Consider the following 25,012-nt stretch of genomic DNA (forward strand, 5'->3'; position numbering starts at 1 on the left):
TTTAAAGCCTATTGAATTTGAAAATAATATCAAAACATGTTCAACCTTGTTTAAATGATCAAATCTTGACATTTTAGTGGAGATTTAGTTTCAAAGTAGCTGAAAAGCAATTGAATTGAATTGCATAAATTTTACCAAAGTCGGCGATAATTTCTAAGTGTGTAATGCTGAAGCTTTCCAAAGGAGTAGAGATTTTTGGCTTTGTGGACAACTTCGTCTTGACGGTAACAGACGCTGGAAGAGGTGGAAATGTTGACGAACATGGCGATCGACATGATTGGCAGAGCGTAAAAATATTCACTGCTTAGGCTGAGTGTGAAAGCACTGAACTATTCAAAATGTGCAGACCGTTTGTACCAAACGGTAAAGGACGAGGCAATGAAAGAGGCAACAAAAACATTCAATCACGCACGAGCAGGCGACTCAAACCGCTTGAGGCATTTTTCCAAAGAAAATTTACGCTCAGCCATTCAAAACAAGTATTGGATACCATCACGGAAGAATGAACGTGCTGACTGAGTGCTCGGCTGTCAGTGAATCGTTTACCTCTCAATCATTCAGACTCTCAGGAGGCAGGCAAACTTCAATAGCCACGTCGAATATGCCTGTGAGAAGGCTTCGAATGCCATCAACGCGGTAGCTAGAATCATGCCCTAAAATGTTGGTCCCAGCAGTAGTAAGAGGCTTCTTCTGGACAGTGTGTCGTCATAGATACTGAGGTATGAAAAAGGAATCTGAGCAGTACGTTCCGGTTCATGGCCATACGAGTCGTGAGTTTGTACAGAACTATCTCGTCGGAAGCAGTATGCGTTATCGCTGGAATGATCCCTACCGGCATCACTTAGGTGAAGGACAGCGAGTACTACAGGCTAAGTGACAACAGGAGTGGAACACGGCGGAGAACGATAGTGTAATATCCTTCTTTTTAATAAAAGACTCAACTAGTCCGGTCAACAGTAGCAACAGAAGAGAGCTCATTTATTTCCTCTTGGTATCAGCAAACCTCGTACACGAAAAGTATCTTCTTCTTTGTTTTCTTCTTAGACATTTCTTATCGAAACTTGACAGCTAGCATTGATGATAAGAGGGGTAGGATTTTCTACACGTTAAATCAAATTCACTCCAAACTGAGTATATTACAATTCCTTCCCTTTTTAGTAGTTACTAGCATTTACCAATAATTATATCTAATCAATTTCGAAATGTTGATGTAACAATTTTAAACTTATCCGAAATATTCATTCTCTATTCTTATAAAAATTCTCGATTGTATTGATTAATTATGCTTACGTATTTCTCCTAGTAGTATATAAATTCATCATACTTTGATTTTTGTTTCTTCCTGTTCGAACGCCTTATTGAATCTGGAGGCTTCGAACTCGTTGATGGAAAACTTTTCGTACCATCTTGTAATGCTCTTGGATGCAACTCACTTCCGGTGGGCGGTGGCTTAACAGGTTCGTTATAACCATAAAACGGCTCTTCATCTTCGGAATCGACAAATTTCCTCTTTTGTGCACGTTCAACTGTCCTTTCTCCGACATGAAGCGAAACATTTTGCCTTCGTTCATTCGTCTCTACAAGCTTTATCTGCCCCCTGTGGGCCGTTAGGAGATGGGCTCCGAAGGAGATCTGTAAAATATTGGTAGAGACTCTTTTAGCAAATTTAGCCTCAATCCATCTCTGTGTTTGTGAAAGATTTGGGTTTCTATAGTAAACCTTATCTCCTGGAATCAGTTTATCAAAAGGATCATTACAATTATTACTGGGATGTTTCCATGTTATATTTTCTGCAGGTGGATACTCTAATTGATTTTTGAATGATTTCTTCGGATTCAATAAATCAAGGAAGGTTTTGGGTTTATATCCCAATACTTTCTCCGAAGGCGAAACCCCAGTTTCGAGACAAGTGTTTCTATAGTTAAAAAGAAAATAATAAATTTTGTCTTGCAAGTTCAACGAAATCATCTGTGGGTCCAATAAGAATGTCTTTAAAACCTCTTTTGTGAACCCCACCAATCTCTCTGCCTGCCCATTTCTTTGAGGGTGATATGGTGGACTTTTGAGAACACGTATTCCTTGCCTCTCAAGAAAAGAAACAAACATATTGGAATTAAAGGGTGGCCCGTTATCTGTTACTACAGTATCTGGTAATCCATATCTAGCAAAAACACAAGTCAATTTTCTTAAAAAAATTTCTGCAATTGTGCCTGAGTCCATTATTTCAATTTCTAACCACTTGGAGCAGCTGTCTACAATCAAAAACAATGTGTGTCCTTAAAAATAAAAAAAATCAGCATGAATTTTGCTGAAAGGCCGAATTGTTGGAATCCATTTGTTAGTTTCTTTGCTTCCAGGAATGTTTGTCATTTTTAATCAAGTATCACAGCTATTAACGAAATCTTTCACATCCTTATTTATTCCAAACCAATAAACTGTTTTTCTAGCCAGTTGCTTCATTTTCACTACACCTCTCTCGCCCTCTTGCGTGGAGAAGTTTCAAAATTTTCCTTTCCTCGACTTCTTCCAATTCTTGATTATGAGCATAAATATTTCGAAAACAGTTTTGTATCCTCTTTGGCCAACCATTCTTGACATACAAAAGTATTTGCTGCAAAAATGGATCATTTTTGGTTTCTTTAGCCACCAGTAGATGATCTAAAGGAAGGTCTTCTGATAAATTCAGCGATTTTACATAATTATTTGCTGCATCAAGTGAAATTTCTGCTTGAAGTGGAAATCTAGAGCAAAAGTCAGCATTTTCTTGTTTTTCAGCTGGTCTATATTCAATATCATAATCGTATATTGATAAATCCATAAATCGTTGAAGCCTGGTTACGTAAATAGAATTACGACCTGACTTACCCAAAATTCCTAAAAGCGGTTTATGATCTGTATATATGGTAATTTTTTTACCATATAAAAAATTGTGAAATTTTTTTACCGTAGAAACCACCGCTAGCGCCTCTAAATGTAAAATGGGATAAGTTCTTTGAGCATTATTTAAAGAAAACGAAGTAAACCATATGGGATGCTCTTTTCCATTGATCATGTGTGAAATAACTCCACCTAAACCATACGATGAAGCATCCGTACTAACAATTATAGTTCTCTTTGGATCATAAAAGGTAAGTATATTTGATGCAAGTAATTTACTTTTTGATTCCTGAAAAGATTTCTCACAACTAGAACTCCATTCATATTTAACATTCTTTTTAAGTAACCCATACAAAGGATTCAATGTCATGGAAAGATTGGATAAAAATTTGTTGTAATAGTTGAGAAGCCCCAAATAAGCTTTCAGTTCGCTCACATTTTCAGGATTTTTCGCAGCTTGTATAGTAGAAACTTTTTCCGGATTTGGCAAAAGACCTTTATTTGAAATTATGTGCCCCAAAAACGGTAGTTGCTTTACAAAATTTTTTTATAGTTAACCTTTATATTGGCCTGCGATAACCGTTTTAAAACTTCCTCCAATTTACTCATACACTCCTCTGGAGTCCTTCCTGCAATCAACACGTCATCAAGATAGACAAACACAAACTCAATTCCCTTTAAAATATCTTCCATAATTTGCTGGAAGATTGCTGCACTTGACGATGCACCTTGTGGCAGCCTATTATACGTGAACAATCCCTTAATGGTGTTAATAACCACAGTTTTTCTAGAATTTTTTGAAAGCTTTAGCTGCGTATAAGCAGTTGTCAAATCTAAAGAACAAAAAACACTACAACCAGCCAAAGAAGCGAACACATCTTGTGTTGTAGGTAAAGGATATGTATTTGGTATCAGCACCTTATTTATTGACACTTTACAGTCAATAACCAATCTAATTTCATTGTCCTTCTTGGGAACAATTACGACAGAAGAAGCCCATAAACTAGTCTTTATTGGAGTTATGATACCATCTCTTTCTAAATCTTTCAAAAGATCTAATACCTTATCACGCAGCCTATATGGTACGACATATGCTTTTTTGAATATAGGTCTCTCCTCTTTCAAAACCAATTCTGCTTCATACCCTTTAATTGGAAAGGTGAAATCGCTGTTAAATACATCACCATATTTTGTCCTTAATCCATCCACGATTTTGTCATAGTTGTTTACTAATGCTACATTCTTAACAGATAAGGTCCGAGAAAAAATGTTTCTCCAGTCATTACAAGAGACATCCAACCAATCTCGATCAATTAATGGCAACAAATTATGTTCAGTGTCAATAACAATGAGCTCTAGTTTTGCTCTTTTTGAATTCAATATAACATCAACCAAAATAGCACCGAAAACTTTTAAATATGATCCATTCACAACCACTAATCTTTTCATAATACCATTCAAATGCATATGCTCAAAATACCTTGTATAATCCATTTTGCTCAACACTGTAACGGATGACCCACTGTCAACCTCCATTTTAATTAGCTTGCCCTCAATAGAAACTTCCAATAGATAAGGTTCACAAACCCACTAATTGACTTAATCATCATGCAAGGGTAGTAATCAACTGATTCCACGTCACTATCGTAGTCCATCCTTAATCTTTTAAAATACTCATGCGGGTCCTCCACACTAGCAGCATCACCTACAAATTTAACTGAATGCTTTTGTTGGTTGATAAATTTATATAAATATGACCTCTAATGTTGCAAAAATGGCAGTTAAAATTGGCATACCGCCCTTTTGTCTGGGATCGCGATCTAGATCTCTGTCCGCCATGATAGTATTGTGAACGCCTATCTTCGAATCGGTTCCTCTCTCGCCCTCTTCTTACACTTTCTCTCTCCACGTAAACCTTTCTATCTTCCCCGTAATCTTTCCAACCTAATCTTTGCTTCACTGAATTAACACCACCATTTCTATTAATCGCCTGAGAACTGTTTGCTGATACCTCCTTTGTTTTAAATATTCTCTCTGCCATTTTCAATGTTAAATTCTACTCATCCAAAAGCTTCTGCTGCAATTCCTTATCATGCACTCCATAAACTAATTGATCTCTAATGGCCAAATCCCTAAACTCTCCAAAGTCGCACATTTCTGCCAATAATTTCACATCTAACAAAAAATTTTGGTTCGTCTCACCTGGCTCCTGAACCCTGCACCTAAACTTATACCGCATCACAATGTCCGATTCTATCTTATCGTAACGCTCTTTCAGTTTTTTAATTATGTCCACGTAAGAGATTGTTTTTAAATCCGTTGCAGGATAAAGTCGTTTCAACTCCTGGAACACCGTTACCCCGCACAAGCTCAGAAATATATCCTTTTTCTTATCCTCTACAATGTCATTGCTTGAGAAAATGTACTCCATTTTCTCAACATAATGAGAAAATGAAGTACCTTGAATATATGGATCAATTGAACCGATTAGTCCCATAGCACCTAATACGATTCACAACATGAAATACAAAAAAAACAAGAATTTTGCTGAAATTCAATACAGCCCCAGAGAAAAAGATAAAAGAAACTATCACGTACCTTTGTTATAACAACTCTGAAGCACCTTCCGCTTTTTCTTCTTCCTAACGTTCGATATTCGCACCAGCAGATAAATCGGTAGATGCCGCAAGTTATCTTCACTGCTTCTTATTCGGTGATCAAAAATTCCGTTCTGGATTTTGTTCAAAAGCACTTCCTGAATTTCGACAAAATCTCAACCAGGGAATAACTCAACCTGGGACTCGACCTAGGGGCCGGATATTAAGGAAACGTCTCCACTTGCGAAACAATCCAACTATAGCGTCGCTACCGACCGGCTATAAACACAAAAGAAAAGCAAACAATAAGTTTTAAATCAAGCTCACAAAGCTAGCTTTCTTTTACGAACACAAATTCGCAACGACAATTGAATTCTTTCAATTGCTATTCAATTGCAATCAAAATTCACACTACTTACTCAAATAAAATACCTTCAATCCAGTAGAAATCCGGAATCCTTCTTTTTAATAAAATACTCAACTAGTCCGGTCAACAGTAGCAACAGAAGAGAGCTCATTTATTTCCTCTTGGTATCAGCAAACCTCGTACACGAAAAGTATCTTCTTCTTTGTTTTCTTCTTAGACAATTCTTATCGAAACTTGACAGCTGGCATAGTCCTCTCCAGCCGGGTTCGTATTGGTGCGATTTGCGTGTGTTAGTGAGATGAAATTTTTTGTTAGCTGTGAGAATTTTTTTGTTTGCTGTAAGAACTGTCATTCTAAAGTAAAAATACACAACAAAACGAAAACAAACCCTACGCTTGCACGGTAACAGTCAAGTACCCTTTTGTGAGTAAAGGTTAACCCAGTTTTGATAAAGGTGGTTTTACTCATTAATGAGTAAATTATTTTAACAACAATGAGTTTCTGCTAACAGTAGCTAACAGTTACTACTTAATTGGCATAAGGAATTACTCATTTATTAGTGGTGCCGCCTTTATTGACAATGGGTTCACTTTTACTCATAAATGGATGTTTGATTCTTACCGTGCACATGCCAGTATACGCTAGTGTGTGTAAAATTATGTTATTAGTGTAGTGTTCGTGAGATCCTGCTTGGAGAACTCAATTGATGATAAGAGGGGTAGGATTTTCTACACGTTAAATCAAATTCACTGCAAACTGAGTATATTACAGGTAGAAGAACACATATACTAATACCAACAATCAATACGAAACTAACGATTTTAAATTGGCTCACCACTTTAGTAGCCTATTGGTCCCAAGCAAACGATTAACGTACCCTATTCTAGTTGAAATTCTATTACTACACTATGTTTGTTTTGATTCGCTATGAAAGTTTGACAGATAACATCAGGGGTGTGTGGATTCATGCAGAACATGCAGGGGTGAGTGAAATAGCTTGGGACTGCTTGGGACCGTTGTTCTGGTACTGAGTGAGCCAAAAATAATAATGATTTTCTTCGGGACCCAGTGGTCTTAGAGTTACCTCTATGCTAATACCGAGTTGACACAGAGATGTCAAGTTCGACCTGACGCAGTTCATGTCTGGCCACGGCTGCTTTAGAAAGTACCTGCAGTGGTTCGGACACGTAGCGTCACCCCCGGAGTGTGACAACGTGGACCAAACGCCGGAGCATGTGATCTTCGATTGTTCAAAGTTCGAGGCAGTGCCAAGGGAAATGCCCGTCCATAACGTGGAGGGAGGGTACTTGGAATGCCGTCAACAGAGCAGTCACGCAGATTAGGTCGAAGCTTCAGCGAAAATGGAGAGAAGAACAATGATCTAGCAAAGCCATGGTTTTGAAGCTGCCCTAAATTAGGGTAAAGCGCTACTTCATCCTAATCGTCCATTTCCGTTCTATCAAGCAAAACACATCAGTATAATCAATGATTTCACCGTGAAATCAGCAATACGTTTGTACTGATGCGTTAGTTCACAAGCTACATCACAAAGCCTATAAAAGCGTATTGTGTGAATAGCAAACTCGCTTTTTCTACCTTCATCCGTAGGACGAAGAAAATCCAATGGCGTTTCAATCCGTTTGGACGGAATTGAAACTCGTAGGACGAATTTTGAATCAAGGAGCAGTGTTAGATTTTTTAACAATATCTCATCAATGTTTTTTTTTATCAAATTCAACGGTATTTATCGAAAGGGAAATAAATTTAGAAGTCATCTTTGATAGAAACATTTAATTTATTGTTAAAACCAGTTCAAGAAAGAGAGATAAAGCGTGGGTTGTGCTTAGTAGGACGGAAATTAGATCAAAAACCATGTACTATAAAAAAGAACACACACCCATTATACATTTTTCCGATCTCGCCTACCCTAATTGAGTCGATATATGGCACTCGACCATCCAGATCAAAAATGTTTGTTTCAAGTAATAATAAAGCCTCTTAAATACCCCTTGTTAAAGAGTTTCTTAGATTTTTCCTTTTTACTTGTATATTGGGCTATAAAAAAACCTTGATATTGCGTTTTCAAATTTCCTACAGTAATTAAAAAAAAAACTCTTCAACAGCAGCCATATGCCTTGGGATTTGGAAGTAGGGTAAAACAGTGGTCAAATGCACCCCGGGAAAAACGCCCGATGTTGTTTTTCATAGCTATTTCAGCCTTAATTCTTGGAATTGTTGTGCAGGAATGTAAGTACTAAACTAGAAATGTGGCCTGTCATTTTTATGAATTAAAAACGCGAGTGCTTTGAAAAATCGCATCGGGCGTTTTGCCCCGCGGTGCATTTTTCCTGCCCTAGAAAAAAATGCATCTATCGAGGCCGATGAGTAAAAAACATGGCGAGAAACATGAAGAACAAATCATCGCACAATGAATTATGTAGTCGTACTATGTCAATACTTTGTCACCACTATTTATCAAGAGCGAAGCAGGAATCTGACGATTATCGTGATACCGATTATCACACACCATAAATAAACGACATTAGCTGCGAAACATCATACAGTAGACTAGGCAGTAAATTGCTCAACGAACTTAGCGAACAATCTCTGGTGCTAAACGATTTCATGCAATGTGCCATCCGGAACTTAATTATTAATGCAAATTGATTCTTTCTGCATGACATTGAAGTCGTGCAGATTGTGATTTGGCGACGTTGGCTGATTGATTGTCTGGTCATCACCGCCGGCCGCATCCCAGCTCACCGAGGTTCATGAAAACCATTCGTTGGGGTAGTGTGATAATTGATAGTAGCTATCCATTTCGAAACAGGTGTGAGGACAGCCTCAAACCGAACGGGTGTTTCATCACAAACCGGACGGGTGGAATTCGACCCGCATTCTCAATGTCGATTTTTTTTTCTGTAAAGGCAACCAACGACTGACTGACCGTAGGGACTCGAGGAGACATCTCGCATCTCATTTGCACGTGACCGCTTACAAATGCCGGTCATTCACATTCATATCACAACACAGAAGGCTCAAACCATACATCAGCCAACTCAGCAGTGGTCAGCAAATTGACAAATTTAGTGGTTCCAAAACGCCAAACTTTCATAAATTTCCGTGACGATGTGCGATAGGGACGCCCACATGCTGCGCAAACTCTGTGAAGAACACTGGCACGGGGGAGAAATGCGTATATATATATATATGTATATCCTGAAGTGTTGCATTTTTTTCGCGCTAAGATCGTAAAATTTGCATAGAATTGGCAATAAATCTGTGAGTAAGACCCCTGACATTTTTTTATTGTTGGACCATACGGATCAACAATGCTGCAGGTAGCTTACAGATGTTTATCTATGATGAATAAGCTGATACAGTAACAAAACTCGTAGCCAACCTGCATATTAATCACAACCTAAATTTATTGCTTTGAAAGCTCAATTGATTTGGGGACAACCATGTTCAAAAATCATCCCATAGTATTTCAACTGTAATAAGCGAAGTGAGCGTTGAACAAATTATACTTATAGTTCAATTGAACTTTAAGTCGGTGTGCAAATATTTTATAAAACGTACACACTTAGATTTTTTTTGGCCGAGATTGTCACCACCATTGGCAACCCGGCATTTATGTTTACTGATAAATCAGCAAAATTCCCGTTTGTTATTTGAATCTCGGCAAGTTTTTCAATGAGATCCACCAAAATAAAATGTCGAGCTTCTCAGTGGTGCCAACCTCGGCAACAAAATTAAGTGTGTATCCTTTTATCATGTTCCCAAATATTTTTTTATGGCAGAGATGGGGAACTAACGGAACCGATCAGGAAGAGGTCTAGTTTGATTTTAGAGAGGATTTGGGAGGGACTTCATTGGACTAAATTGGATGTCTTTGGCACCACCGATTAGCTTGGCAATAAGATTTACTGAGATATTCGAGGGGGCGTCTTATCTAAATTTCAATTCTAGATGCAGGAAAAATCTTCTTTCATTTCTCGCATCTACTTGCATCGTGCATCATTTTTTTTTTGCAGGAAATCTTCAGGATCGTCATCAATCTTCTTTTTATCCACTCAGCGTGCGTGTAGCTAACCACAGCAAAACAAAATCTTTCCTACATCGTTGATAGAGTCACCCCCCTCGGAAATCTCAGCCAAAAGGACGTTTCTTGTTTAGATTCAGTGAAACATTTTCCGAGACTTAGCAACCAAACATCACTTTTGCTGAGCAAAAAGCAAACAAAACTTAGTATGTAGCGACCAAAAATATCCATTAGTATCGACCCGTTCATCTATAATAATAATAATAATAATAATAATAATAATTTGTATAATGTACATGTAAGATGCATGTAGAGGAGGTATAGTTTTTGTATGACACACAAAATCTGTCAATTTCGCTTCCAGATTGTCGGTGATTGGCACTAGATTGCGGAACAGAGACCGAAATGGAACAAAGAAATGAAGAATAAGAAGATAAAAAATGGAACTGGTTGATGAATTCAGACCTCAAGGAGTCGTAGGTGCTAATCGTTTCACTCGGATTCATGATGGAAAGGAAATTAACACCTTCACAGGGAACAACGATTCCGGAATGTGTCCATTGAGGATCAACACTCGTGTCTATGTTCCGGAGCCAACGATTTGTTTTACGTGCTACCAGTACGATCACACTAAGCTTCGGTGCAAGGCTGTTCCAAAGTGCACGATCTTTGGGACTCACTGGGTCTTACTGAAAAACCATACCTCCTGAACTGCAACAGGAAATGTCTAGTGTAAATGGCCGGAAAGGAATAACGGCGCCGGTGGTGTAGTGGTAAGCGTGATTACCTCTCACCCCAGCAGGCCTGGGTTCAATACCAGTCGGCGCCGCCGGGATGTTCTGAGGCATAACATCTCTGATCACGCCTTCCTTCGGATGGGAAGTAAAGCCGTTGGTCCCCGGTTCATGAGTTGATGGGTCGATAGGTACACACCAAAAAATTCTGAATTTTACTGGCGATGTAAACATCCATGCATGCAAACATTTATACATGTAAACTTCCTTTTCACGTAAATTAGCAACTTGCAAGAAATGTTGCAAACAAAAGTAGACAGTTGCATACAATATATGGAATATTGCATGACATGTCTCATAAATTTACACGATCTATAATCTAAACTTGTATGAGATATGACGCTCCATTTATGTGCATCATAGTAACGGAAATTTACACTACTTTTTTTAGCTGTGTAGGGTCCAGGTGTGGGAGCTGCCTTCCTGGCACGTCGGTAGCATTGGTGCTCAACAAGGAAAACAAGATCGACGGAAAAAACAAAACCAAAGGAAAAAAAATGGCCGGAAAGGAGATCTCTGGACTACGAGTTACAAAAGGAATCAACTATAATGCAGCTTGCAAGCAATTCAACTCTGGAGCAGGATCGTATGCCGAAGTCAGTAAAATTCAACAGAGATTAAATGTCAACCAGAGCAACGCGGTGCAGGATTACTGAAGGATAATCTCATGAAGCAGCTGATGGATACAATTGCCCGTGTCGAGCAGAGTTGAAGAGGTGGAGAAAAAGAAAAAGTAGAAGAAACGTACGAAACAGCTTAACAGAAGAAGCCTACGGAAGCTAAATATATGGAAACTGACTCCAGTCTATATGCTGCAGAAACAAACAAGGTAAGTGACACTTCTTTCAAGCCAAACGTTCAATCTCCCTCCATTAAGAAACCTCCAGAAAAAAACGTGGATAAAGATGACATCTCAGCGGTTCTGGTGGTGTAGTGGTAAGCGTTATTGCCTCTCATGAGTCTTATCCCAAAAGGCCTGGGTTCAAACACAATCAGTGCCGCCGGGATTTTCTGAGGCATAAAATCTCTGATCAGAGAAGTAAAGCCGTAGGTCGCCGGTCATGAGTTGTTGGGTCGATACACGCATACCAAAACTTTATTACAATGAATGTTACTTCTATTTCCTAAAATCCTCTGTTTATGAACATCGCAGCGAATGTTAGAAGTTGACATTGCAGACGATGCAATGATTTTTAATATTTTTTATTCCGTGTTCTGCATTTTATTTCACCTACACAAGCAAGCATTTGCCTTGATTGTTATGTATAACATGGTAGAACGACGCACACACTTGCCTGGATTCTCTCCAGCAGAAAAAGCAAAAAGTTGAGTATGTGAGGAAATGAGCACTTTCTCCATTTTCTTGCATTGGACCACAGCTCGGTATATCGCATCCTCAGATCATTCGGTCTCCACTAACATCCTCTGATGATGAATCCCACATAATTGTAAGCGAATCTTACATCCCCCGGTTGGGTGTAGGTATGGTCCAGGTGTGGGAGCAAATTAAGGGAAAAAAATGATAGCTCGCCATCCCCAATCAACTTTACACTCGCTAACCATCCCTTAGAAAATCCAGCAATTGCCCACACATCCAAAAATCCGTTAATCATACGACGATGTATGTTACATACTTCAAGTCTCCGCGTACATCGTACGGGCTAGGCAAAAGATGTGCGTTTGACTTTATACTGTCGCATTAATGGCCCTTCGCTCATTTTCAACTTCTATTCAATTTTCATACTGCCATACTCTACCGGAACTATCTACATTCTCTCTTCTAAGACCATTTTCTAGCTAATAAATTATCACACTTAAGCTTCATGTTAGCATTTTCAACCAACTCTGAAAATCGCTAACTTCGCGTATGAAGTAACATAAAAACACTTTGAATGTATATCAAGGATCCCAATCCCAAAATCATCTCAATTCCACGTAATAGGAAAAGAAGTTGATTTTCCTGTCAAAACTACAATAGGATCAATAAATATTTATCCTTTTAATAGTAGTAATTATCAATTTAAAAAACTACTTGACCAATTAATGAACCAATTTCCATTCCCCGTAATCTTGTTAGGTGATTTTAACGGTCACTCCACTTCCTGGAGCGGACAGCGTAATGACTCCAGGGGTAACATGATGGAAAAAATCATTGAAGAATATAACCTTACGCTTTTAAGCAGCCACACACGACTAAATTCCGCAAATGGTAATACAACAGCACTGGATCTTTCCATTACCTCATGGAACATATCCCACCAGTTATCATGGAAGGTTCGTGATGGCTGCTGTGGTAGTGATCATTTTCTATTTTTCTTTCTCTTCATAGACCTTGTATGATTAATGCTGTTTGACCCAGATGGCAGTATGATTTGGCTGACTGGTTCCATTACCAACAAGACATAATATCTCGTTTTTCCCACTTCTAAGGAATCTCGGAACTTTTCTCGAAATAGCTCAAAACCATATCCCTAGAACTAGCGGGTGTTCAATAAAAAATGAGAATGATTTCAGTGCCGTCCAGCGCTCTTGTGAGAGCATCACGACTAAGTTGCGTCGTACGGCTGACCAGGGCCCCTTCTCCAATATTCACTGACGTTTTTTGAAGAATAAATATTATGTTTTTAATAAAAAAATACTGCATTCGTTAAAAAAAAAATTTGTTTTACTTGCTATATGACTGAAAAAATACTCATTTTTTATTGAACACCCGTTAGTGGTCAACCAGACAACAAATCAGTGCCAATGACGTTGTGAATGCCATTAAGCTGCGACGTAAACATTGCGAGCTCTTCAAAAAATCCCCAAAGATGATCGTCAAAAGTCACACAAAACTCGTCGAATTCAAAGATGCTATAAATTTGGCTGGAACTTCAATTACCCAACCTAAGAAAGATGGTTGGGATAAATTCATCTCTGTAATTAAACCTGAAACCTCTTCAAAGGAGTTATGCGATAAAGATAACCGTTTAAGGGGAGGTTCATTTGGATTTGACAGAAAATCGTGCAAACTTTGTTAATTTTTTGTGGGAAAACGAAAAGACATACAAAGTTGTGCTATTGAGTTTTAATGCGTTATACATTGATGACTACAAAATGTTTGTTGTTTTTGAAAAATTCAAAATGGCGGATCTCGTCGGCCTCTGCGCACGAAAAAATCTCTCCTGCTGTCAATTGTAGGGCCTTCCGTGGTAAACTGAAATGAGTAACTGTCATATATTATGAAAATACATAAAATTTCCTACGGCATATACCTAACCTCAACAAATTTTTAACGAAAAAAACCTAACTTTTTGGACATTAAAAAAAAAGTTAATTAAATTAAATTTTCTCTCGTTTTTTACTTTGATCTCGTTTAAAAATTATAAAAAAAAATCATGCTAATAATAGGTATAAGTCGTAAAGAAAAGTATTCACTTTAAAACTATGTTTGAATGAAGCGAATCGGATGAATAGAACAAGACTTATCATTGCAAGAGTTCTCAAAACATAGAGTTAGTAAAAACGCGACCCGCTCCATTATTCATCACACACTAATGGAGTCAGTACGGTTTTACCGAGTTTTTGAATTGCGGAACTGTTCGGTAAAAGTTTAAAAATCTGTGGAAAATTTATTAATGAGAAAATTTGTTCTGAACTTGTACATACTTAGTTCTGTAAACCCCATTTAATGAGAGAAAATAAAATTGATTCCTTACGGATAACGGTCATTTGAATTTTTACCGACTTTTTCAGTAATTCAAAAACCCAGTAAAAAAATACTGACTCCTGTAAAAAAAATCTTAGTGTGCAGATTCCCACCATCACACCAGATCCCAAACAATAAACACTTTCATCAATTAGCCGAGTCAGCTAATTGTATTTCAAGTTAGACGATAGCCAGATTGGATCACTTTCGCTGGAATCACGACGATCATCGATAGCATGATCTCATCAGACCACCCAGCAGGATGATCACCAGGACGCATTAGCAGCATTAGCAGAAACATATAAACACCCGCATTGTTCCCACACTAACCAAGAACTAACTTCGTAGCATACGTCGAAATTTGTAAATTAGTCTTAATCGATCAGTGAATAAATGAGGAGCATAGCTCCTAAATATATTTTTTTGAGTTTCTCTCCGGAGAAGTTCTTAACTATAGTTCCGAGAAAAACGCGTTTAAAGTTTTTGGCGTGACATGGGTCCGTTCGAGACGCTCTAACTCGAAAAATACGTATTGTATCGGAATATCCTTTGACACATATATTCTACACACGTGTAGTTTTAATTTTATGTAAAAAAACGATTTTTTTGACAAAATCTAAATGAACCTCCCCTTAAATGTTATCGTGGAAGGACTATCATAAATATCCATATCATTAAACGAAAAGTTAAGAAGAAATTTGTGCAGAATCTAATGGGCGGTATCAATAGAAAAGTGTCTATTTTCATTAATTAACAGTCCTTAGTAAACATGTTTAAGTTAACGAACGTCCATTCCTGGTCCATTCCGAAGTTACAATGGACATCAGAAAACTTCCGCAAAAGCTTCCCCGCCTCCAGTAGTTGATTCCTTAAATGTATTTGGTCAGCATTGCAGCAATTATATTGCATTGTTTTTTTTTTTCACCAGCGACTCTTTTCAATGGATCAACGGATGAACATTGTTCTGTAAATCGTTAAATTTACCATTGAGAATCATGGAATGGAAGCCGCTCAAATGTCAGAATCTATCCTTCCGAAGTTCATAGGACTGGCATTGACCGCAAAGATAAAACGTACATCGGCATCGGCTCAATTAGGCTCAACTCGTACGGTAGATATGCATTGAATTAACACCCGCGTTTATACCCAGCGAGCACGTAAAGTAGCTAGCTCATCATCGTTTAATCATCAATAACTACCGTCGGTTATTATATTAATTTGACGATCGCGAGAATTATTCCCCTCCAACGTTGTATGTGGTCCTGCTGAGCTATTACCGTGATTCAGCTTAAAATGTATGCACACACACACATGTGTGTATGCAATCAAGTACGTTATGTCTATCCGTGAAACATAAATTACTGGATACATTCTGGTAAGAAGTATCACGTTCCTGAAATAATCCAGCCCACGAGTCAATAAATCACCCTTTCATTTTTCATTCCCGCACGGATGACTTAATTGAAAAGTTGTACGGGAAAAATCCAGCTCAACTGCATGATTTGATAGTCAATTAGCACCCAGTGCTCCATCCTCCTTGATTTCAAATCTATCAGCTGATCAACAGAGACGGGAAGATTAACAGTACACGTGATCCGTTCGATGAGTTATGGCCATTGTTTGAGGTGTTCGTCGAGCTATCAGATTTCCCCATCACTTCCTATCCCGAAGGTTACAGGAACTACACCGGGGAATGCATGTACGACACTAACCTTCGAGTATACTTGCAATTAAAGCACAAAAGAAGCCGATTTACTAGTCTATGGAACAACTACATTGTCGCAAAGTGATTTAATTGTTCAACAAGGATAATTTATTCCTCCCTCTCAAGAACTAATACTGCTCATCAGGCCTGCGCATCGTTCGATAGTGTCGCTGTAGTAATAGTATATCGCAACACGTGACGAATTTCGTTCGGTTTTTCTTGACTCATATGTAGGTTTACTGTTTCACTTTGATCGATAATCCTCGCTTCAGTACCTATATGTATATATATGAGTTCACATTCCGCATTATCGTAATACTTGAACTGAGTCTATAAAATTATGAAAAAATTGAGAAATAATGGTATAACAAGATTCCTTCGTGCGAACATGAAACTCATCAATCTGTGGATGAGATGATAATCAAATTTTCACAGCTAAATTATCACATCATAACAGGAACTTGGGGTGTTTTCAAGTTTTGGGGTTCCTAGAATTTTTCGCATCATCATTGCACCGCAAAATCGCGAGAACTTTCATTTTCATCCTAAGTATAGGGGTATAATTCCAGCAATTGATGAATGACTTGGCACGTTAGTAGTAAGGCACCAACTGCAAGCCGGAGTCTTAATTTGGATGATGATCAAAATGATCGACTATTTAACTATTCCGCACGGTTCGCACGGTAATAAATTAACGACAGAACTGTAGTAGGGGGGAGGGTAATGATGACTCAAAGCATTTTATCCATCCTATAGTTTGTCTACCATGGCGTCATCGCTTTGCACCGATGCCGATCTGTTGCGCTTCGTTTTAGGACTACGATCGTATGTGATGGCATTTATTGTTCGATTTATTTATGAGTCGTTTACCGTAATCGGTCTTCCGTTGCCGCGTGTGGCAATGACACTGCACTAGGCCTCGGGTTCAGTTTGGGTTACGTTACCTTCAATTTGATTACATGGGAACGTTCGGTAATTTTCCCAACTGTTTTGTTGACCGAATATTGCTTGCTATTCCAGTGTACACATCCCCGGGGATTCCAGGAACAAGGCCGGATGTGACCAGCGTGGTTCTGGGCACTCCAAATGAATACCAGTTTTTGAATTCTCATGCGAATTAAGGTATCGAACAATGGGTTTTGACACTAGTTAAAACTGGCCACTTCCCCGAGATTATCTGGAACGTGTTCAGACGCGGCCAATGTGATTCTGGGATAAAATGACTACAATTGAACTGGTTTTTTAAATCTCGTGTTTTTTTTTACTCTTTATTTGTTCCAAATTCAAAATAAATTACATTTAATTTTAACCTAGGAGCTTAGCGGCGCCGGTGCGAATTATGGTTTTCTTTATCCTGTTTCACTGATTTTTCATTCGACTTCTGCTGTTTTCATTTATCAGCCCGTTTATTTTTAGCTTCGGAGAGTGCAGTTTCGACCCCTTCGGATACGGTTGTGTTTTAAGTTTGCTCTCTGTTTTCATGCGTGTTTTAGAATCGAGAAAGAAAAAGCATCAGAAGAGATGTCACTATCTGCGTTGTTTGATTCTTTCACCCGGACCAGAAGTGTGTGGCATCGCGAGTGATAATTTTTGATTTCAGCTTAAGGGGGTATTCCCGATCTTTTTTTTCAAAAAATCAATTTTTTTTTTAACGTTTTTTTTTGTACTTTAGACTATATACTTTCATCCCCCCAAGCCGTTTTCCGATCAGCGAATTCGGTGTCCAGGCATAGCTGACTAATGGTAAGAACCCCCAAAATGGTTTTAACTAAAGTCAAAACTTTAAACGCGTTTTTCTCAAAACCACATTTTTTTTATCGGGCGAAAATTTTTCTCAGAAACTATAAGAGATATTGATTTGAATCTTTGCGCATTTTGTTCCTTATTAAATTCTTTGGAGCTTCTCCCACTTTCAGCCAAAAATATTAACATTTAACATTGTTTGAAGCACCTTAAAGCTGCAAAAAAGCGGGCTAAAAATCGCTTGTTTTTTCATATGGCCACCATTTTGTTAATTTGCAAGATTTTTTGCTGCCAACGGGAGAAACTCCAGAGAATCTTATGCAGATTATTAATTTCATCACGAAATCTGTTTCAGATGAAGCCGTTCCAGAGAAAAGTCTTCGCCCGTCCAGGCGTTTGCGGCGAACAGGGGTCTGTTTGCCGCCATTTTGCCGCCAATAAACAAGAATCCCAAAGAGTTAGGCGCATTACTATTCATTTTCCTTGAAAAAAAAATTAATTGAAAAACAGGCCGAAAATAGGCAAAAGATTGGGAATACCCCCTTAAGATGCGTGAAAGAGATCGGCACGTTCGGTGTTGAAGTTTGTTTCGCTCGCAACTATTTTTGCAAAAAATTAAGTGTTTTCGACCGAAATGTATATCGAAAGTGTACCAAAAGTGCTTTTGAACGTGTTTCGCAGTTGGGTGTGGTGAAATTCGTGTATTCCCGGTTGATTTCCAGTGGAAATTCCGTATAACAAAATTTCTTATCGGATTCCATTTGTCGTTCGACGACGACGGGTTTTTTTTTCGCGAGGGTGAGGTTTATTGGATCCGTTTCTTTGCACGGGTGTGTTTTTTGTAACCAGCGGTGTGTAAGTGTGCTTGTGATATTCATTGCCTCCCGGGAGGCTGGTTCACCGTGTTCGGATGTCACGCTTTCGACGTGTAGTTCTATCAAGAGTCTCGTCACCGTGTGCGAGTTTGAACACGGTCCGGTTGGAAAATTAGCTGGGGAAAGTGGTTTTGGTGGTGTCGTTGCCGTGAATCAGCAAGTTTACAACTTGCAACGTGAACGGTTCCCGGGGAAAGCACTAGACGCGAACCTCCTCCCAGATGACCATGGCAATGCAAGGAAATTTGTTTTCGTTGAAGGAAGTATTACAACAAAGGAAATTGCTATTAAATATGTTTGCAAACAGTGACAGATAGCAACATGAAGCTCAAGTGGAGGTGCTGAGCAAAAGTGTTATATCCTAGACAAATGATAAGTTACAAATTCGCTGTTGTCGTCATCGTAGGCACCGCCGTAGTCGCTGTCGTAATCGCCGTGGTAATCGCCGTAGACAGTACCGTTAGTATATTTAAAATTAACCATCAACCACTGAAACTATATTAATTATGGCGTATTTCTGTTGTTCATTACATACCAAGTTAAATTCGAGAACGTAATTCCATATAAATAGCTTGTTTAATCAGGACTTAAACAATCGTCACGTCGGTCATAGCTTGTTATGATTGCCTGAACCATGCGTAAGGAGCAAATCGAAACATTGAACGTTTACTGAAAGTGGAACTTAATGAAGCTTTTAGTTTAAGGATTTGAAAGCTTGTTGGTTGCAGTAGCTTGCTTACTGAGCAGAAAAACGGGTGGGACACGATCGGGGAATGTCCCAGGTCCTTTCATATTTTATTGTAACATCGCTTGTTTATCATGTATTTTGTACAACTTTTCGTTATCGTCAGTTCCGGATTTGAATAGTTATAACAACTTGAGTAACGGTATAATGTAATATGAGGGGCTCGATGGCCTTAGAGCAACCGTTTTTGCTTACTGAGCAGAATATCATAAGTCTAATCTCAAGCCCATCCACATTCAAGATTCGCCAATTGTTATATTTGATAACATGACTACATGGTAATAACAGCAACTCGATGATTAAAAAGGAGCTCGTCTGCCTAGTGGCAAACGTTTTTGCTTACTGAGCAGAAGACCGTGGGTTCAATCCCAAGCTCTTGCGCGTTATATGATCGTTAGGACATCAATTAAGCTTATCGTTTACCAAAATGAACCCTGCTGCAAACCCTACCCTCTAACCCAATATCCCAGTGATTTCTCGTGGAAGTGCAGAGGTGTTCTCGGCTTCCATCAAAGCGAGTGCCACGTCAACACATTCCTACCCATTCCATTCTTGACCTGTGTTCGGGCGCGGCAGGCACTGGTATTGCCTAGTTTGAGATCACCAGTTTTTACACATTGAGGATGATTGCTAGTCCCAAGCATCGTCTATTGATTATCTGTGTAATTACAGCTGGTCTGGCAATAACAGATTTGCAACCGTGGGCAGTCAATCATGCTCATGCTCATCAGCCCATTTATTTTTAGCTTCTTCAGTTCTTTTTTTAGATTCTGCTCTTTCAGCTGCTCTGATTTTCTTTCTAACTTCATTTTCTTGTTTCTCCTTCTGTACTTTACGAATTTCTTCATTCTGTTCACCAGTCATCAGAGCAAGAAAACATTTCTTGGCATAGTTTCGATGATTACCACTACGTCGTGGGGGAAACTTAAGAAGCTCAGAAATGCTAGCCTTTCTTGTCTTTGATGTAGTATTTGTATAATCACCTAGAGTTTACTCTAGAGACATAGATTGGCAAATACATCAGCCGTTGGTCCCCGGTTCATGAGTTGATGGATCGATAGGTAGGGTACAGGTTTGGAAGCTGCCTCCCTGGCGTCGGTAGCATTGGTGCTCAGTACGGAAAACAAGATCGACGGAAAACAATTCAAGGGAAAAAATGGTGCAAATAATAGACAATGAGGACTTGGTTGACAATGATGCATCATTAATTTTACTCGTTATTTATGTAAGAAAAACCTTTTTCAATTAGCAATTTCAAGTAGATTTTTGCTGCAGATTGACTTTTTTGTCTTCGTTTTCTTCGGCTTTGCTCCTGATTTTTTAGCTTTCCCATTTCGAACCCTCTGCGAATTATGGTTTTCTTTATCCTGTTTCACTGATTTTTCATTCGACTTCTGCTGTTTTCATTTATCAGCCCGTTTATTTTTAGCTTCGGAGAGTGCAGTTTCGACCCCTTCGGATACGGTTGTGTTTTAAGTTTGCTCTCTGTTTTCATGCGTGTTTTAGAATCGAGAAAGAAAACATGATTCATCATACTTTGACTATATGGTTTAGTATTACTTCTACGTGAAGTCAACGATTTACATAGTTGAAGATGCTAATTTCAAATAACAGACTGTAGTGGTAATTTTTATACGATAGATGGAGTAGATGAAAGCATAGAGTTGATAGTTCCGTTAGAGTACGGCAGTGTGAAGATTGTATATAGATATTAGACAAGCGAGCTAGGACAACTTTTATGGAAGGTACAAATCGGTTTTTTCATCTCTCTTTACCAAACTCCCCCTTTGGAGAGGGATGGTGAGGGGTGTCCCGCCCGCCACCACTGGCAAAAAGAGATGAAAACCGACTCGCTCAAGTACCAACTGAGTGTTTGAAACAGTTCTACCGATTTTTTACCGCACTTCAGTTGTTATTTGAAGGAAGGCATCCAGTCGTAGGTTTGGAAATTGCAACTATTGTTTACCCCTACCACGATATGTGCTCCTGTCATCGTCGACTTGACGATCTCGAGGGGACACGGGTGGGGTAGGTGCCCCTCACCCTCACCAGAATCAATAAAACCAATGTAAAATAGATACACGTTGATTTGAGTTGGTGCATTGTTTTCTAGTGTTTGCTTTTGAGATGCGCTATCGGTAATTTGCTCTACCATACCGGGAAATCTGCAACACTGTGTTGAACATAGGGCCTTATTACGGGTGTCACTACACGGTGATAAGCAAGTGACACTCAGAATAAGAGCCGTGATTACCGTACAAATCAAATGGGAATCACTTCACCGTGACGACAAGTGACAAGTTTTCACCGTGAAGTGACATCCGTAATAAGCCCCATAACTTTTGAACACCCGTAATCTCAGATATGTGTCTCAGAGGACGATAAAAAGTATGTGTGAACTATGCGGAACAAGGAATTGACGAAATTATACAATAGTGTTTCTGTAAATAGTGTTTGCTTAAACATTAAATGGTAATTACGCTTTCAACCTATTTCTTTCCACCATGTCTCAATAGAAACGGTCTCATACATATTTTCAGGACATTGTTCAAGACTTCCATTGAGCCTGTTGAACTTCAAGATCGTAACTTCAAAATGGTATAGAAAGCATTAATTATCTTATTTATACCATTACAGCATGTTGTCAAGAGGCTCTCATGAGCTTCATGTACTCATGAAAATGTTTTGGACATTGATAAGACTTTATTGAGTGCGTAGATCTTCAGGATCTTAGCTCTAGAATAGGTTGGAGAGCATTAATTATCTTATTGTTACCATTCTATGAAACGCATGTTATCAAAAAGCTACACAAAGCTCTGATGAAGTGTTGAAAATGACTCCATGACATTTTTGAAAATCCAAAAGATATTTGAATCTCAAAACGATGTTTATAAATTAATTTAGGCATATACTAATGCAAAATTTGTCAACAAATGCAGAATAATCAAGAAAATATGCTTGGCCACCTACTTATATCGAGATTCCTCTTAGTGCGTTGCAACTTTTAAGGCATTTTTGAAACTTTTATTATTTACGGCAAAATGTTCAGTTTGATGTCAGTATATGAATATAAAAATCATTTCAAACGATAGTGCTCATATCGATAAACTTCCTAAATGTAACCGTTTTCAAGATATTTCAAATTTACTTTCATCATAATCAATTTTTTGTAGAAAATATGCCCTTTTCGTAAGTTATACGTGATTGTCCATCAAATATGATAAGTTTTGCAAGATATGCATGTACTTACCTTCAACTTACCCTTGCACCAATAGACTATTGGAAGATTGGTTTTAAACTCATAAGATAAATAAGATAAATAAATGAAATACCCATGCGTTTTTATTTGCATCTTACATTTATTACTTTCGATCGTCTTTAATAATAATAATTTGTACATAAACCTTTTCGTTGAATATATTTTTATTTGATGAACTTTTGATTGGTATGTTTTTATATGTTATGAATTTTTAATTCTACCTGATTCTGAATAATAAATGTAAAAAGGAAGAATAGCAGCTTGTTGATTATTCCAGTAACTACTTTGGGCAGCATCTTGAAGAACAAATGAATAATTTTCGGAAAAATCACAAATTATGACAACTTCTCCATTTTTAAGAGTATTTTTTGTATTTCTCAAGAAACTAGACTGCTGAGTTTTAATATAATCATGGGATACCAGTTTTTCCAACTTTTCGCAAAAATAAGGAACAAATCCATCTACTGGTTTTACAAGTTTCTCTAAACTACATCGATCAGTTGAAACCCATTGTTCAAAACATATTTCAGACATACCCTGTTCCTCGAATTTTTCTGAAAAACTTCTTTCAAAATCTGAGAGACCTGGGCAACGTTCGCATTCGCGGAGGTAACAATGATGAGCTGCATCATATTTCTTCAAAATAATGGTTGAAATCTTTTCGAATGAATATTTTCTAAGACAATGAAGCATTAAATTAATATTTCCATGGATGGTACAAACACACATATTGTGAGAACCTGAACTACCAAGTAATTTGCAATGCTTTGGTTTAAGTGCTGCAAATGAACTAAATCCAATGCTATTTTTACTAACTTCTTGAAATTTAATAAAAGCTTCTCGCAATGTACAAACTAAAAGTCGCTTTTGAATATGAATCTTCTTACCTTCCTTCTTCACTGAAACGTAATCGTTTAGTCCTGGCGTGGCTCTGCTTATCTGGTCGCTTTCGAAGAACTGCAATACCTCGTTTTTAATTTCGGGATCCAAACCGTGTCCTAACCTTTCGTTGGGGGTGGCCAATACTCCTTTCCCGTTTGCCAAGCATCGAGCTTGCAATACAATGTATTTATTTGTTTCAAACTCGTCCATTACCGTTTGCGATGACCAAGATTTCGGCAAAATCGTCAGAATCCTTATTTGATCGTCGCTCGATGAACCTGGATCAGCAAATCTCTCCTTCAGTTTTCCGATCATCTCATTGTGTTCCGCAGCTTTCAATTTAAGTTGCTCCAGGTCATCTTCTTCCGCTTGAAAACCAAAGATGCGTTTCTTAATGCCATTGGTAATGTCCATATACTTTCTCCGGGGATAGTTAACATTCTGGAATTTTTTTTGTCGATATTGGCGATACGTTGATACCAGCTATGCCAGCTCAATATTATGCATCCTGGAAAATTGTTGCTCTCCACTCTTGAGATGATGCTGTTGTTATTGACGTAGTTGATGGCATTTCTTCGAGGCTATGTCGAGATGTAGATGGCTGCGGCTCCGCGATGTCCATGACTGACGGTTGCATTTCTAGTTCCAGATTTTCAGCACATGGTTCGATTCTATTCAAATTCAAGCGACACGTATCACAGATTGATAGAGGTGTATCGAAATTAAATTTCCACTCTAGGAACTTATGTTTTTCAATCAAATTTTCGGATAATTTACGAAGCATTGACGAACACCGTTTATAAGGAAACGGCTTGCAACACTTGACCTTCTTGAATTCCATATTCAAATTATACCTGTTCACTCAAAAAGATATTTTTAGTGATGTCTGTTTTCAAAAGGATGGTCATGCTTAAATACAAACGTAGGTACCATTTGGATATTAAGGTATAAATATTGTTTTGGTATTGAAGCTACTCTAACAGAGAAGCTCTTTTTTTCATGAAAAATACCATGGAAGACATTATAATGTCCCTAAAATAATGAGATGGATAGGTGCATCAATATTAACAACTTAAATAGGATGAAACTACGCCTGATAATGAAAATAAGTGCAACTTAACTTGTGTTGGTTTCTATATTTAAAATAATAGTGTTTTCATTTGCCCTGTAAATCCTAAACGGGTTGTCTGATTGTTCAATCGTCAAAAGACAAATTGAAGGTAAATATATGTGTATCTTGCTAAACTTATCAAGGCTGATGGAGAATCACGATTAACTTATGAAAATGGCATATTTTCTACAAAAAAAAATGATTTTTATGAAAGTAAATTTGAAATATCTCGAAAACGGTTATATTTAGGAAGTTTATTGATATGAGCACTATCGTTTGAAATGATTTTTATATTCATATACTGACATCAAACTGAACATTTTG

The sequence above is a fragment of the Ochlerotatus camptorhynchus genome, unplaced genomic scaffold (genome assembly GCF_037179485.1).
Source record: "Ochlerotatus camptorhynchus isolate MF236.1 unplaced genomic scaffold, CSIRO-AGI_Acam_v1.1 ptg000284l, whole genome shotgun sequence".
Classification (NCBI taxonomy): Eukaryota; Metazoa; Arthropoda; class Insecta; order Diptera; family Culicidae; genus Ochlerotatus; species Ochlerotatus camptorhynchus.